This window comes from Acanthisitta chloris, unplaced genomic scaffold (assembly GCF_000695815.1).
Source record: "Acanthisitta chloris isolate BGI_N310 unplaced genomic scaffold, ASM69581v1 scaffold11950, whole genome shotgun sequence".
NCBI lineage: Eukaryota > Metazoa > Chordata > Aves > Passeriformes > Acanthisittidae > Acanthisitta > Acanthisitta chloris.
Genome location: NW_008651219.1, coordinates 3,084 through 15,394, shown reverse-complemented (window position 1 = coordinate 15,394; position 12,311 = coordinate 3,084). Strand labels below are relative to the sequence as shown.

The window sequence follows — 12,311 nt, the reverse complement described above, 5'->3', positions numbered from 1 at the left end:
GCAGGAATCCCAGTTTGATACAGAGCTGGTTAGGAAGCACACGGCAGATTTGGGGATTATTTCCATTTGAAAGAGTTCCTAATGCTGGGAAGTGAAACAGAAACGTGCCTCTTCCATATCTCACAGCACGTGGGGGACAGCCCACAAGGTATTCTGTCCTGCACACTGACACAGGCCAGTGCAGGAGTGAGCTAAATCCCCTGCAGTCCCTTCCCGACACCTTCCCCGAGATAAAATCTGACCCAAGTGCACAGGGAGGTGGAGTTGGTCCCCGACTCGGATGTCAGCCTCTCTCCCTGGCCTGCCGGTTTTGAGAAGAGCCCTTCAGGCAAGAAAGTGGTGCAGCAGTATAAAAACTGATCCCCAGACCCTCTGAGAGGGTTTCTGCTCCTGCCAGCACAAGGCTGTGGGAGGAGGACTCAGTGGACTCTTGTGCTCAGCAGGCAGAAGCAGCAATGCCACATTTGCCACACTTAAGGTATTGTCATCACTGCTAAAAAGCCAGGCCAACCCATCAGGAATCCTGCTCCAGAACTGGGAACTCTGTGGCCTCACTATCTCAGAGCCAAATTCATCACTTTTTATCACAAATGTATCTCTTGAATTCCTACTCTGAGCCTGGAAAAAGGCCGCCAGGCCCAGATGTTTCACACTACAGACTGGACTCAGACCAGCAGTTTTCAGCAAACTTGGTTCCGTAAGAAAACTTCCAACAAAACTTTGTGATCAAACACCACTGGAGCTATTTCAGCACAGTGTGAGCTACAGAGCCAAAAGCCATACTGGATAGTGCCCTTGCACTGATCCCAGTGATCATGTTATGGACCTCATGTACTGCATGCGATTTATTCCTTCCATGCTGAGGCATTCCTTATAAAACTGTTGGGAGAAAGTAAAGAGGAATTTTGACTGACTCCACATCCAAGACCTGTACTACTGTTGTTCTGGAGGATTATTCTAGCTCTGGAGGTCCGAGGGCAGCAGCAGTTCACTGGGGCAGCACATACATCGCAGCCGACCCCGGAGCTCACTGGGGCCGTGGGACAGGGCCAGAGCCAGGCACCAGGCAGGACATTTGTCACAGAACGTGGCATAAACAGGGTAATAACTACACTTACTATCTGTTTGGGGATGCATAGGAATAAAACACATTTAATACAGCAGCTCAAACAAAAAGGTTGCACTCAAGACTTATTCCACCCAAGCTTGCACAGAAGTTACTTAAATTTAATTTATAATAATAGCTATAGCACAATTGGTTTATCTCTTTTTAAGTGACCTAAGGATACTTTCAGACATCAACTTCACTGCTTTAAAAGAATCCCATGTTTATGTCACAGTAATTAAGTTTATGATTGAAACACAGCTTTGAGGAAGCAACTTTTCCCAGCTCTTCCCTCTGCTTCCATCGAGCTGCCGTGATCTGTGTACACTCTGATTTCAGTGTCTGAGCATGGCCAAGTACTGCCTGGAACTAAGAGCAGATCTGGCAAACATCTATGCAGTATTTGAACAAGCATATCCCATTCAAACACTGCACAACAGAGATCCATCCGCACACGGGCACCTGGAACACCAGCTCTGACCTGCTCCTGCTGTGGTCCGAGCACTGCAACACGTTGCGTTTCATTTCCTGGCTCTGAGAGGTGCCGATTCCCAAGGCCATTCCACATGTTATGTTTGTCTATCACAGAACAGAGCAGCAAAGAACTGAACCTGCCTGTCCATGGCTGATGGCAACAGGCTCTATCCATTTTCCACACAGGTGCCACCCGCAGGCCTGTGCTCCAGGGCTGTGCTTCAGGGCTGCTCAGTCAGACCACAGAGCTGGAGGGGCCTCAGCACTGCTCCAGAAGGGATTTTCCCCAGCACCACTGGGAGCTGATGGCATCAGCCTCCTCACTGCAGTCACACAGGTTCCCACCCACACACCTGGAATGTTTCACTACACATCAAGCACAATCTGTCCAGGCTACAGCAAGGGTTGCCCTGATCCACACACCTCCCACTTGAACCTGGGCTCTGGGAATTAGCAGTGTATCCTGCTCTACCACCTCACCTCAGCTCCACACCACTGTATCCAAACTTCTCACACATCTACCTTGCACCAAAGAACAAGGTCTGACACAGAAGGGACTAAAGCCCCTCCACAGGAACCAGCTCTCACAAACACGACAGGCACAACTCTGGCACTCTGACTTCCTTGAAACACTTAAAACTGCATGACACATTTGCCCACAGAATTGGCTCTGCTGTCTCACTCCAAGCCCAAGTTCATGGGAGGAACAGACTGGAATCGTGAGTTGCAGCGGACACCAGCCTAATGGGGAACAAGTCAACACCAGGGATTTCGAGCACAACAAGCCCTCATCACAAGAGGACTTGGCATAAGCATCAGAGAAGCAATACATTCTACTCAGTGTTCAGGAGAACAGGATAGTTTCTCCATGCATGGCAGGAGGAGAGGTGAGCTGGACACACACTTGGAGGTAATGGGAAAACCAGGAGAATCTGCTGGAAAGCCCTCACCAGCCGGCTCGATGGTGAGCAAATCCAGTCCAAAGCACTCCTCAGATTCCAGCAATACCACACGACACAACGTGCCCAGAAACATGGTTTTCTGATTCTCTCCTGTGCTGTAACCGTTCAGGTCTCAACCCTGTAAGTTTTCTGGGAAATCTATTAAAAGTCTACTGAGCACCCAGCAGCCACACACCCAAATCACCATGACGCAGGAGCACACGGCTCCCAGCAAGCACCATTTCCTTTTAAGCCTGAGTGTCACCTTCTCTCCAACCATGCCTGGGAAAGCAAGTTATCCAGTGATGTGGGACAGTCACCTCCTTCTTCCCCCCATAAAACCTTCAAAAATGCTCTGAGAAGGGGAAGGCAGAGAGGAAGCACTGCCCTCAAGCTGTATTTAACTGCCACAAATAGCAAAGATTTTAAAATAAAACATTACTTTTAGCCCATGTAGTGCTTAACGATTCAAGACTAAAATATTGCCATAACAGTGACACGTCATCGCGTGAAGTGCTGAGGCAGCCACGTCCTGCTCACAGGGAGCAAGAGAACCCCTGGCATCCTGTCTCCACCTTAAACCTCAAACCCTTCCCCCAGCCTGTCAAAAACCAGAGGGGCAGTACTTCAGGGGAAGGAGCCACGTGTAACACCTTGGTGTATCTTTGAGGGCAAAATACGTGAAACTACACAGAAACGCCCGGAACAGCCTCCCAGACCCTCCAGCAAAGCCTACACTGTGTGGGACAATTTCTCTTCTGCCTTTCTTTTCCACAAGCAGGGAGTGGAAGGTCAGGATATGGAATTCCAGCTGCTCCCAGACAGGTAGGGATTGACCAAAAAGGGGCTGTAAAGGAGACCAGACTGCGTCTGTGCCTTCCTGCTTCCTTTACCACACAGGACAGACAGACAACCTCAGAAAGCAGGAAGGCAGGCTGAGAAAATCAATCCCCTCTCTATGGTCTCCATTTGAGACTTTTTGAATGGGGGAAAAGCTAAATTAACATGGAAAAAAATCATCAGAGTGTTGAAATATCTACAATTACAGTTAGGTTTTGTTTTCTCTTTAAACAGTTTAAATCTGAAGAAGCAGATGGGAAACTCTTGTGCTAAAAGTTGAGGCTTATATCCCTACCAGAGCTCTCCATAAGCCCCGCAAGAAAACTAAAGACAAGGCTTAACAAAAAAAGATGTTTAAGATCCTAACGCTTATCAAAAAATCCTGAAAGGCTTAAAAAAAAGTTAGAAACTACTTTTTTCTCAGTGGCAATTTCTGCAGCATTTCTGATCCCTGCACAGACAGATGGAGGGAGACAGCTTCCCCCTCCCCACCATGGGGTGGGTGAGGTAGGGATTGACTAACTGTGGAAAAATCCACATAATTGAGAAGACAAATGTTGAACAGTTATTTTATGGCTTGAACTATTCAAGGAAAAATGTTGCTGGTGCCAAGAGGCCAGACAGACCCATTGTGTGTGTGTGTGTGCGCACGAGGGAGCCCACGGCAGCAGCACGAGGCTTTCATCCCTAGCCAGGCTGGGGATTCTATCTGGAGTTTATCTGTTTCTGCAAGGGCTGTGTCAAGCTGTAAAAAAGTATCATCTCCCAGTATGATGTGCACACAGAGAAGAACAAATCCACACCAGACTCAGTAGCACAACCTGCTGTTGAGGCAGAAGGGCCTATTTTCAGTTGTCTAAAATGATGAAAACTGTAATGACTCAGGCTCAAGACTCCCAACTTGGACTCTGTTTCCAGATGAATTTAAAATAATAAAATAAAAGTTTCAGACAGAATACCCAAGCCAGTTCAGAACAATGCTCTTGCTTCCATGTTAAGACTCTCCCGCGGCCTCAGGAGCTGCAGCATCCCAAAGCTTTCACAGTGATACACACAGAAGTTAGAGGCAGACGGAAAAGGACCCAGGAGGGGAACCAGTTGAGCAAGAATGTTGGAATACTGAGGTTTCAAAAGTGAGGATTAGACACATTCAGAAGGGGAGATTAAGATCAACTCAATAGAAGCAGCAGGATGAGAAGTGTGAAGGAAGCCAAGTTGTAGAAGAGAGAGGAAAGAAAGAGCTAGAGAAGCCCACAACAGAAAAGAAGTTCTCTGGTCCAGCTCCAACTCAGCTGAAGCTGTCAGCAATAATACATATTCTTAAAGATGACCCATGGCAGGGACAGGGACGTCCCTACGTCCTGACACAGGCTCTGTCACTGCTGCTAGGGTTTTCCTGCTCCTTTTGACTGCAACTCAATCCTATTACCAAAAGCCTCCCTCCTCTTTTGAACCAGCTTGTTTCCTTCTTCAAGAACCTTGGGTTCCCATCTCAGCTTTGGGTTCCCATCTCAGCTTTCTCCCAACTCAGCTACACCTTTCCTGGTGGGATACACCTCAGTGCTTTAATCATGCTTCGGCCTCTCCTCTGCATCCTCTTCCCAGGTCCACATCAGTCTAAAGAGCTCTGGCCCAAGGTGCACGGTCTCCTCCTCAGTGCCAAGCGAAGGAGCAGGTATTCTCCAAACACCACTGGCTTCTACACAGCCTTTTCCACACTATTCCACTACCGGTTCATGTTTAAGGGGTTGACTCCTTTCACTACACTCATCTTCTACCACACCTTACAGGAGGGCCACCCTTCGCAGGCAGCCCCACTGAATTCACTCTGATTTCTCAGGACCTTTCAGAGGAGGTCCAGCACCACTCCCAACAGAGATGTAGTCTGTCCCACCTCTGTATTACACAGGAGCTGACTAAGCATACTGTGTACTTCAGCATCCCTGTCTTGCCCACAATGCTGAGCAGAACCAGACAAGCCCACACAGCCCAGCTCAAGCCATACTCCTACTCCAGCTTTAAACAGCCAATTCCTAAGTACAAGCACCCAACACACTAGTGAAGGTTATCCATTTGAACCCATTTTTCCACAGACTGCTTGCAAGAAAGTCTCCTGAGACAGCATCGAAGTCACTCTAAAGTCCAGATGACACATAATTCTTTTCCCCTACTCGTAAGACCCTTCCACAGAGTAAGTCCAAAGTCATTTGACACAACTGCCTCTTACAAGGACTTAGGTGGAGCCACCACAGACCTGTCAGCTCATCAGAGCCTACAAGGAGGTAGTTGTGCTGTTCCAGTTTGACTGGAAAACTATCCCACTAGAGTCTGAAAGGCAGCACAAAGATGATTACTCCTTATTCTTCCCTTGGCTGTCAGCAACCCTCCAAGAAGCCACAGGCAAGACATCTCACACCTCCTTCATGCTGCTTCACATCATCCAACACCAGTGAAATTACCCCACCAGCCCCTGCTGCAGAGGTCCCTTTGTAGGTTCTCATCTGGCTGCTGACCCAGGCTTGGAGACAGATCCATACTGCAGGAGCTTCCCTGGGTTTTCCATGTTTCTTTTTGAAGAATACCAGGAAATTTGACAGATAAATAAACACTGGAAACATAGAAGCAGCAAAGTCTTGTACTTAACAGGTCAAGAAACACTACAAATACTACTATTTTGCACAGATCCATTTTTCAATGCAATGCAAATTCAGTGTTGGTTTCCATCCCAGCTCCTGCAGCAAGCAGCATGGGCAGGGCTCCTCCCTTGATGGACACCAAACGGTTTGCTTTATCCTCATCACCCAGCCCCAGGCTGCATTCCTTATGGACTGCACACAACTCTTTGCTCTGCTGGGAAGAGCATAAAGCTTCGCCCAGACCTCCCCACAACAGCCCTTGTGCCAGCAGGTACGAGTGTGTCCTGATGTTGACAGCTTCCTTGGGAGATGGAACACTATCATCCCAACTCAGAGGGAAAATAGGAAAATTAATAGTTTAGGTTTATTTTGGATGTTCAGTAAAAAGAGGGTTTGAATCTCTTTCTCTTTTAAAAGCCACACACAAAGCAAACCTTATCTTACCCTTCCAAACACTCGTCAATACATTTGCATACACTTCTGGAACATGGTTTAGTGGTGGACTTGGCAGCATCAGGTTTATGTTTGTACTCAATGATGCTAAAGGTCTGTTACAACTAAATGATTCTGCATTCCCCAATACTTCATGGGGGATAGACTAGATGATCCTTAAAGGTCCCTTCCAACCCAAAACATTCCATGATTCACTGCACCCAGAACACAGTCTGCACCAGTTTCTGCCAAGTGCCAATACTCAAAAACGCAGCAAACCAGACCCTACAATGCCAAGTCAGACACAGAGGGAATCACTTCTGGAAAAGCTCAGCTAGGATGGGTTAACTACCATCACACACAGCTCCTGGGCAGGAGCAGAGACAGTTTTATGCTCTAAGGCAACATTTATCTGCTGCTGCTGCCACAAACCCCTCTTACAATCCTTGCCTTACTCACTAAACGTTTTCCCACACCTGGAAGAAATGAGGCAGAGACCTTATAGCTTTTGTCACCACGTATGCACAGCCGAACTCACGGAATGAGGCAGGACCTGCAGAAAACAGCATGCAAACATTTTAAGCTCAGAAATACATGCAGGAAGTGCCACATAGCCTCAATTCTGGCATTCCCCGACTTCTAAGTGTTCGTGTAGAGCCTAAGTACTGCACTACTTCGATCATCACGAGGAAAAGCAATGTTTTAACAGGAGGGCTAATTTTTCCCCCAAGAAGGGTTATACCCACCTAAACAGCATGGATTAAAGACAGAGCAGTGCCTCAGTAACAACGAGGCTGTTTCTATTCCACACAATAAGCTTGGGAAGCGAAATAAAAGTCTATCTGTATAGGAGGAGGTCAGGGAGGCCACGGATGGTTATTTTACATCTGAATATTAAAACCACATGCTCCTCTGCAGAGGTTTGTAGCAAACCTGAACCTGCTAGTGCTCAGCCTTTCCCAAGGAATGCTGAACACCTCCAAACCCCACCACCCAGGACTTGAGCCATCTCACCAGGGGGTCACAGCATGCAGGATGTAACTCTAGATGATGAAAACAGATCTTGTTTAGACAAGATGATGAACATTTCTGAAAATTTAATCTTTAATCATTTGTTATTTACAAATGAGTCCTAACAATGACGCAAGAGCTCCACAGCCCCACTGCTCTGAGCCTCAGAACTCAAACACATCCCATACACAACGCTAATTAGTTTGTGTTATAGCCAAAATGCTCTTAACAAACAGAAATGTGAAACGACTTCAGGGTTCCTCTTGACTATGCAATAGCCATGTAAATAATCTTTAAGAGAAGCCCTTTACTGCCCATACACTGACTGGGCTGTCTGCACCAGCAGCAATGGCCTGTGGCTCAGCACTGGCCTAGGAGAAGGGAATCACATTCCTGATGCTGTTTTCCACAGGCCTCTGCATCACCAAGAACACTTCACTCACGCGCATCGGTGTTACATGAAGAATTTTCTGTGTGTGTATAGAGCAACAGCTAGAACAGGGCTCCAGTCTTAAGTACTCCCACAGAATCAATCAGGTTGGAAAAGCCCTCCAAGATCATCGAGTCCAACCTGTGACCATCACCACCTCGTCAACTACAGCAGAGCACTGAGTGCCACATCCAGTAGTTCCTTAAACACCTCCAGGAATGGTAACTCCACCACCTCCATGGGCAGCACATTCCACTGCTTGAGCACCCTTTCTGGGAAGAAATTCCTCCTGATGTCCAACCTGAGCCTCCCCTGGCACAGCTTGAGGCCATTTCCTCTTGTCCTGCCCCTTGTTCCCTGGGAGTAGCCCCTGACCCCACCTGGCTGCATCTCCTGGCAGGGAATTGTAGAGAGTAAGAAGGTTCTCTTGAGCCTCCTTTTCTCCAGGCTGAGCCCCAACAGCTCCCTCAGCCTCTCCTTGTGCTCCAGTCCCTTCCCCAGCTCAATTCCCTTCTCTGGACACCTAAATTCAGCCCCTCAATGTCTTTCTTGTCATGAAGGACCCAGAACTGCCTCCAGGACTGGAGGTGCCTCAGCAGTGCCAGCACAGGAGGACAGGCACTGCCCTGGTCCCGCTGGACATGCTGTGGTACAGGCTGGGCACCTCTGTGCACATCTGGGCACACATGGGCTCACGTTCAGCCACTGCCACCACCACCCCAGGGCCTTTCCCACCAGGACCTTCCCAGCCTGTAGTGCTCCATGGGGTTGGTGTGACCCAAAGGCAGGACCTGGCACTTGGCCCTGTTGAACCTCATACCGTTGGCCTCAGCCCATGGATCCCTCCTGTCCAGACTCCTCTGTAGACTCTTCCTGCCCTCTGGCAGATCAACACTCCCAGTCACCCACGAACTGACTGAGGTACATGGAAGTGTGTCAAGGTAACACAAACCACACACCAGGCAGGTCACAGCCTGGGATCAGTGAACTGGCACCAAACTGGCCGAGTCCTCTGTGCAGGCTTGTGTGCCACCCACTGTGACCAGAGGTGACACTGCAACCTTGATTTGCAAAGCTGTTATAAAACAAAAACATAATGCTACAATTTTTGGTTGGTTTTAGAAATCTGAGTTAGACAAAAAAATTAACAATGTTACATAACCATATAATTAGAGAATTATTATGAGAGGTCATTTACTAAAACGACCCATTCTGGCCAACAACATCCTGATTGCGTTCGGCACTCTCTGGATCAGCGAAAGGGCATGAAGAGTGCCTGATCTTGCAGTTTATCTATATATGAACTCATTTATGCTTTGATATAACTGTTCAAAGACCTGGAAGCTAAAGAATTCATCCTCAGTGGTGTGAGCCAGCTGGACAGTGCCATGGTAAAAATGCCAAACACAACCAGTTTTGCAAGCTCCCAATATTTACCATCCACCCCAGAGCACTCCATTCTCATGCAAGCATGTCACAATGAGAAAACAACATCTCTATAAGGGTAAAACAAACAGCATTCACAATTTCTGAAAGCATTCTTCCACTATTATTGCACTAGATTAGATTGCCTCATCAACAGGGCCAGAGGCCATTTACACTATTTTCTTTCTTTTTCTTTTTTTTTATGGAACAGATGAAAGGATTACAGAAAGTTTTCTGGGGCCAAATTTGGAGCTAATGATGGGAAAATTCTTCTGCTAATCCCCACTGCTAGCAGACTTGAGGCTGAAAACAATAATGTCTCCTGGTACCCTCCTTCTCCTTCGCTCATCAGGGCACAATGCTGTGCTCAGGAGGTTTGAGAAGGCTCATTGGCTTTCAGCAGAGCCACAAAATCTGCAGGACAGAGCTGTACTGAAAACCTGAGCACGCAATGACACGAGACTCCAAACTTGGACACGTCGCAATGAAATCCAAAGATGGGACTCATCTGCACAGCAGCCACCTCCACCTAGGCCCCGTCTCACTTTACCACCAGGGGAAATGGGCTTTTCCAGGATCCTGTGCCCTGTCTTGGGGTGGCTGTGCCAGCCAGGCTGGAGGGATCACACCCAGGCAATCCCTGCTGCCCATGGAGGGCCCTTGGAGAGATCAGCGGACAGAAAGGAGCTGCAGGGACGTGGGGCTGAGCAAGACTGGTGTCACCCAGAAGGAGAAGGACCAGTCCTTCCAGAGGGCACAGCAGCCACCCCAGCCCAGCCCACAGATGTCCTCTGCAAACAGCCAGCACTGCTCCTTGCCACTGCCTGTCAGCCCACCAGTGCAGGAAAACCAGATACCACCAAGGAACCTCCCTCCAAAGGCAAAGTTTAATCATTCTTTCAGTCATTTAGCAAACACAAAAGAATTCACATGTACCAACTCTACTCGAGAAGTAAACTTTGCATAATTAATCAGGATCCCTCAGTACTTGTGCATCTGCAAATGCACAGCTACACCAACTGGCACACAAGGGAAAATGCCTCTGGCCACCTCGGATTGCAGGGAAGTGCAGACATCTCCACTGAGCAGAACCCGAGCTGCCACGGAAGGGGAAAAGCAGAGCTGAGGAACAAGTTGGTTGGAAAGTGAGTAACCAACCCCCTAAAGTCTGATCCATTCATGGACATTATATCAGCTACTTCTGAATTAAGCCATATTTCATCGTACTGCCAGAACAAGCTAGAGGCACCTACCTAGGTGCAGAAGGTGGGAGCAGCCAAAGCAGGTCAGGGAAGTGGAAGCCAAGCTTCCCGCAAGAATGGGCAATTGGATGGAAAATTTGACTCAAAGAAAAAGAAATATTGAAGCAGCACTTAATGAGGATGAACTTCCCCTGCCTCCCCACAATACAGACGATGCCATTATCACTCAGCACTAGGAAGGAAAGAGATTTCAAGGAAGGGAAATTACAGGGCAGTTATCCTCATCAACCTGAGTGTGTAACTGTGACATGAGCTTGGCAGAGAGCCTGAGCAAAGTCTGCACATGGTTAAGCACAGGGCATGAAGTAAGATGTGCAAAGGGAAAGCAGCCCCTGGAAAATATTGCTAGGGAGTTCAGCTTTTCTAGTGTGCCAGTGGCAACAAAATGCCTGACCTTATCCCTCTGCATCCGCAATAAAAAGAGAAAGGGATTGCACAAAGTCAGAGAGTTCCACTTGCCTGGCAGTGGAGAAGCCAAGTGCTGAGCAATCTGTTCTGTGGCCGACAGGTTTTATGTTTGTGGTTCAAGGAGCAGATCTCAGGATCTGAGCAGCTTCCTCAGGACCTCAGGATGTGCCCCGCAGGCAGCACAGACAACCCTCACCATTTCTCACTCAGAGCACTTGGGAAACTCTCACAGAGTTGCCTGTAGCTCACAGAAGAGCTTACATGAAAACATAAGAATTTTGCTCTAGGCTCTGTAACACAAACAACACTGGCACTATTTGCACTGTTTGTAAAAGGGAGGCTTAAATGCATCCCCACTTCAGAGGTTTAAGGTCTCACTGCTCGACAAAGTCTGGCACTTCACGCGGAGACAGTACAACACAGTGCCCCCAGGGACCCAAACACAGGATTTGGGGAACCATTTCCTACCCCAACCGAGGGAAAGGGGACACAGATCACACATTATCCTGAGGAGAAACTGAGGTTTCACAGCGAACCAGTGAACATGCTCCTGCTTCCCACCTGCTTTCTATTTAGAGCAAAAAACCCAATTAATATGACTTTTTAAACAACGATCAGTAGAAGAAACCTATGAAATGAGATTCCTGATTGAAAATGTCTTTACTCACATGAGGCAGGATTAAAATATGACAAGACCACTAAGCATAGTCTCTCCCAGCTGCACAAACCATTCCTTCACAACCTTAAAATTAATAAACAAAGACACATTCTAGAGGTTTCCTATCCCTCCTGGATTTAGCCGTGCACGAGGCAAACAGGAGAAAGCCCTCCCCACACTTCGCTGCGTGTCAGAACGGAGCTCCCACGCAGCACTTCACGTTAGTGATGGTTGATTGGGACCCCCTCACTCTGAGCAGACACCCAGAGACCAGGGGAGTACTCTGGGCCCAGGAAGAAGCTGATTTAAGTGTATCATTTATTAGCAAGTGAAAGGACATTTCCCTTCTCGGTGGTTAAGCACAGCACAAGCCAAGGATAAGCATATGGGCGAAGCCTTTGTGCAAGGGAGAGCTGGCAGGGCTCCAGACCTAATTGAACTATTACCATACTGTAAGAAAGTCAGAGGACTGAGGATGTGCTCTCCCAGGGCCAGTTGGTGCCATGTGGACAATTAAGTGAGTAACAAAGCAGATTCATCAGGAGAGCAATCCCACCATTCGGACACCGGCTCACTTTAGAGAAACAGGCTCTCCTCTAGCTCAATATTGCACTTAATTTGATCCTACATTCGCTGCCATGAAACCTCCAGCTCCAAACCATTTGCAGCAAACAATACAATGCTTCTCC

The 12,311-nt window shown here is 47.9% G+C and overlaps 1 protein-coding gene across 1 annotated transcript in view; it reads right to left on the bottom strand.

The window, feature by feature from the left end:
• Positions 1-12,311, bottom strand: part of STX8 (syntaxin 8) — a gene marked incomplete at its 5' end in the record, with an annotated part of 86,362 nt that overhangs the window by 72,185 nt on the left and 1,866 nt on the right. The window lies entirely within an intron of this gene.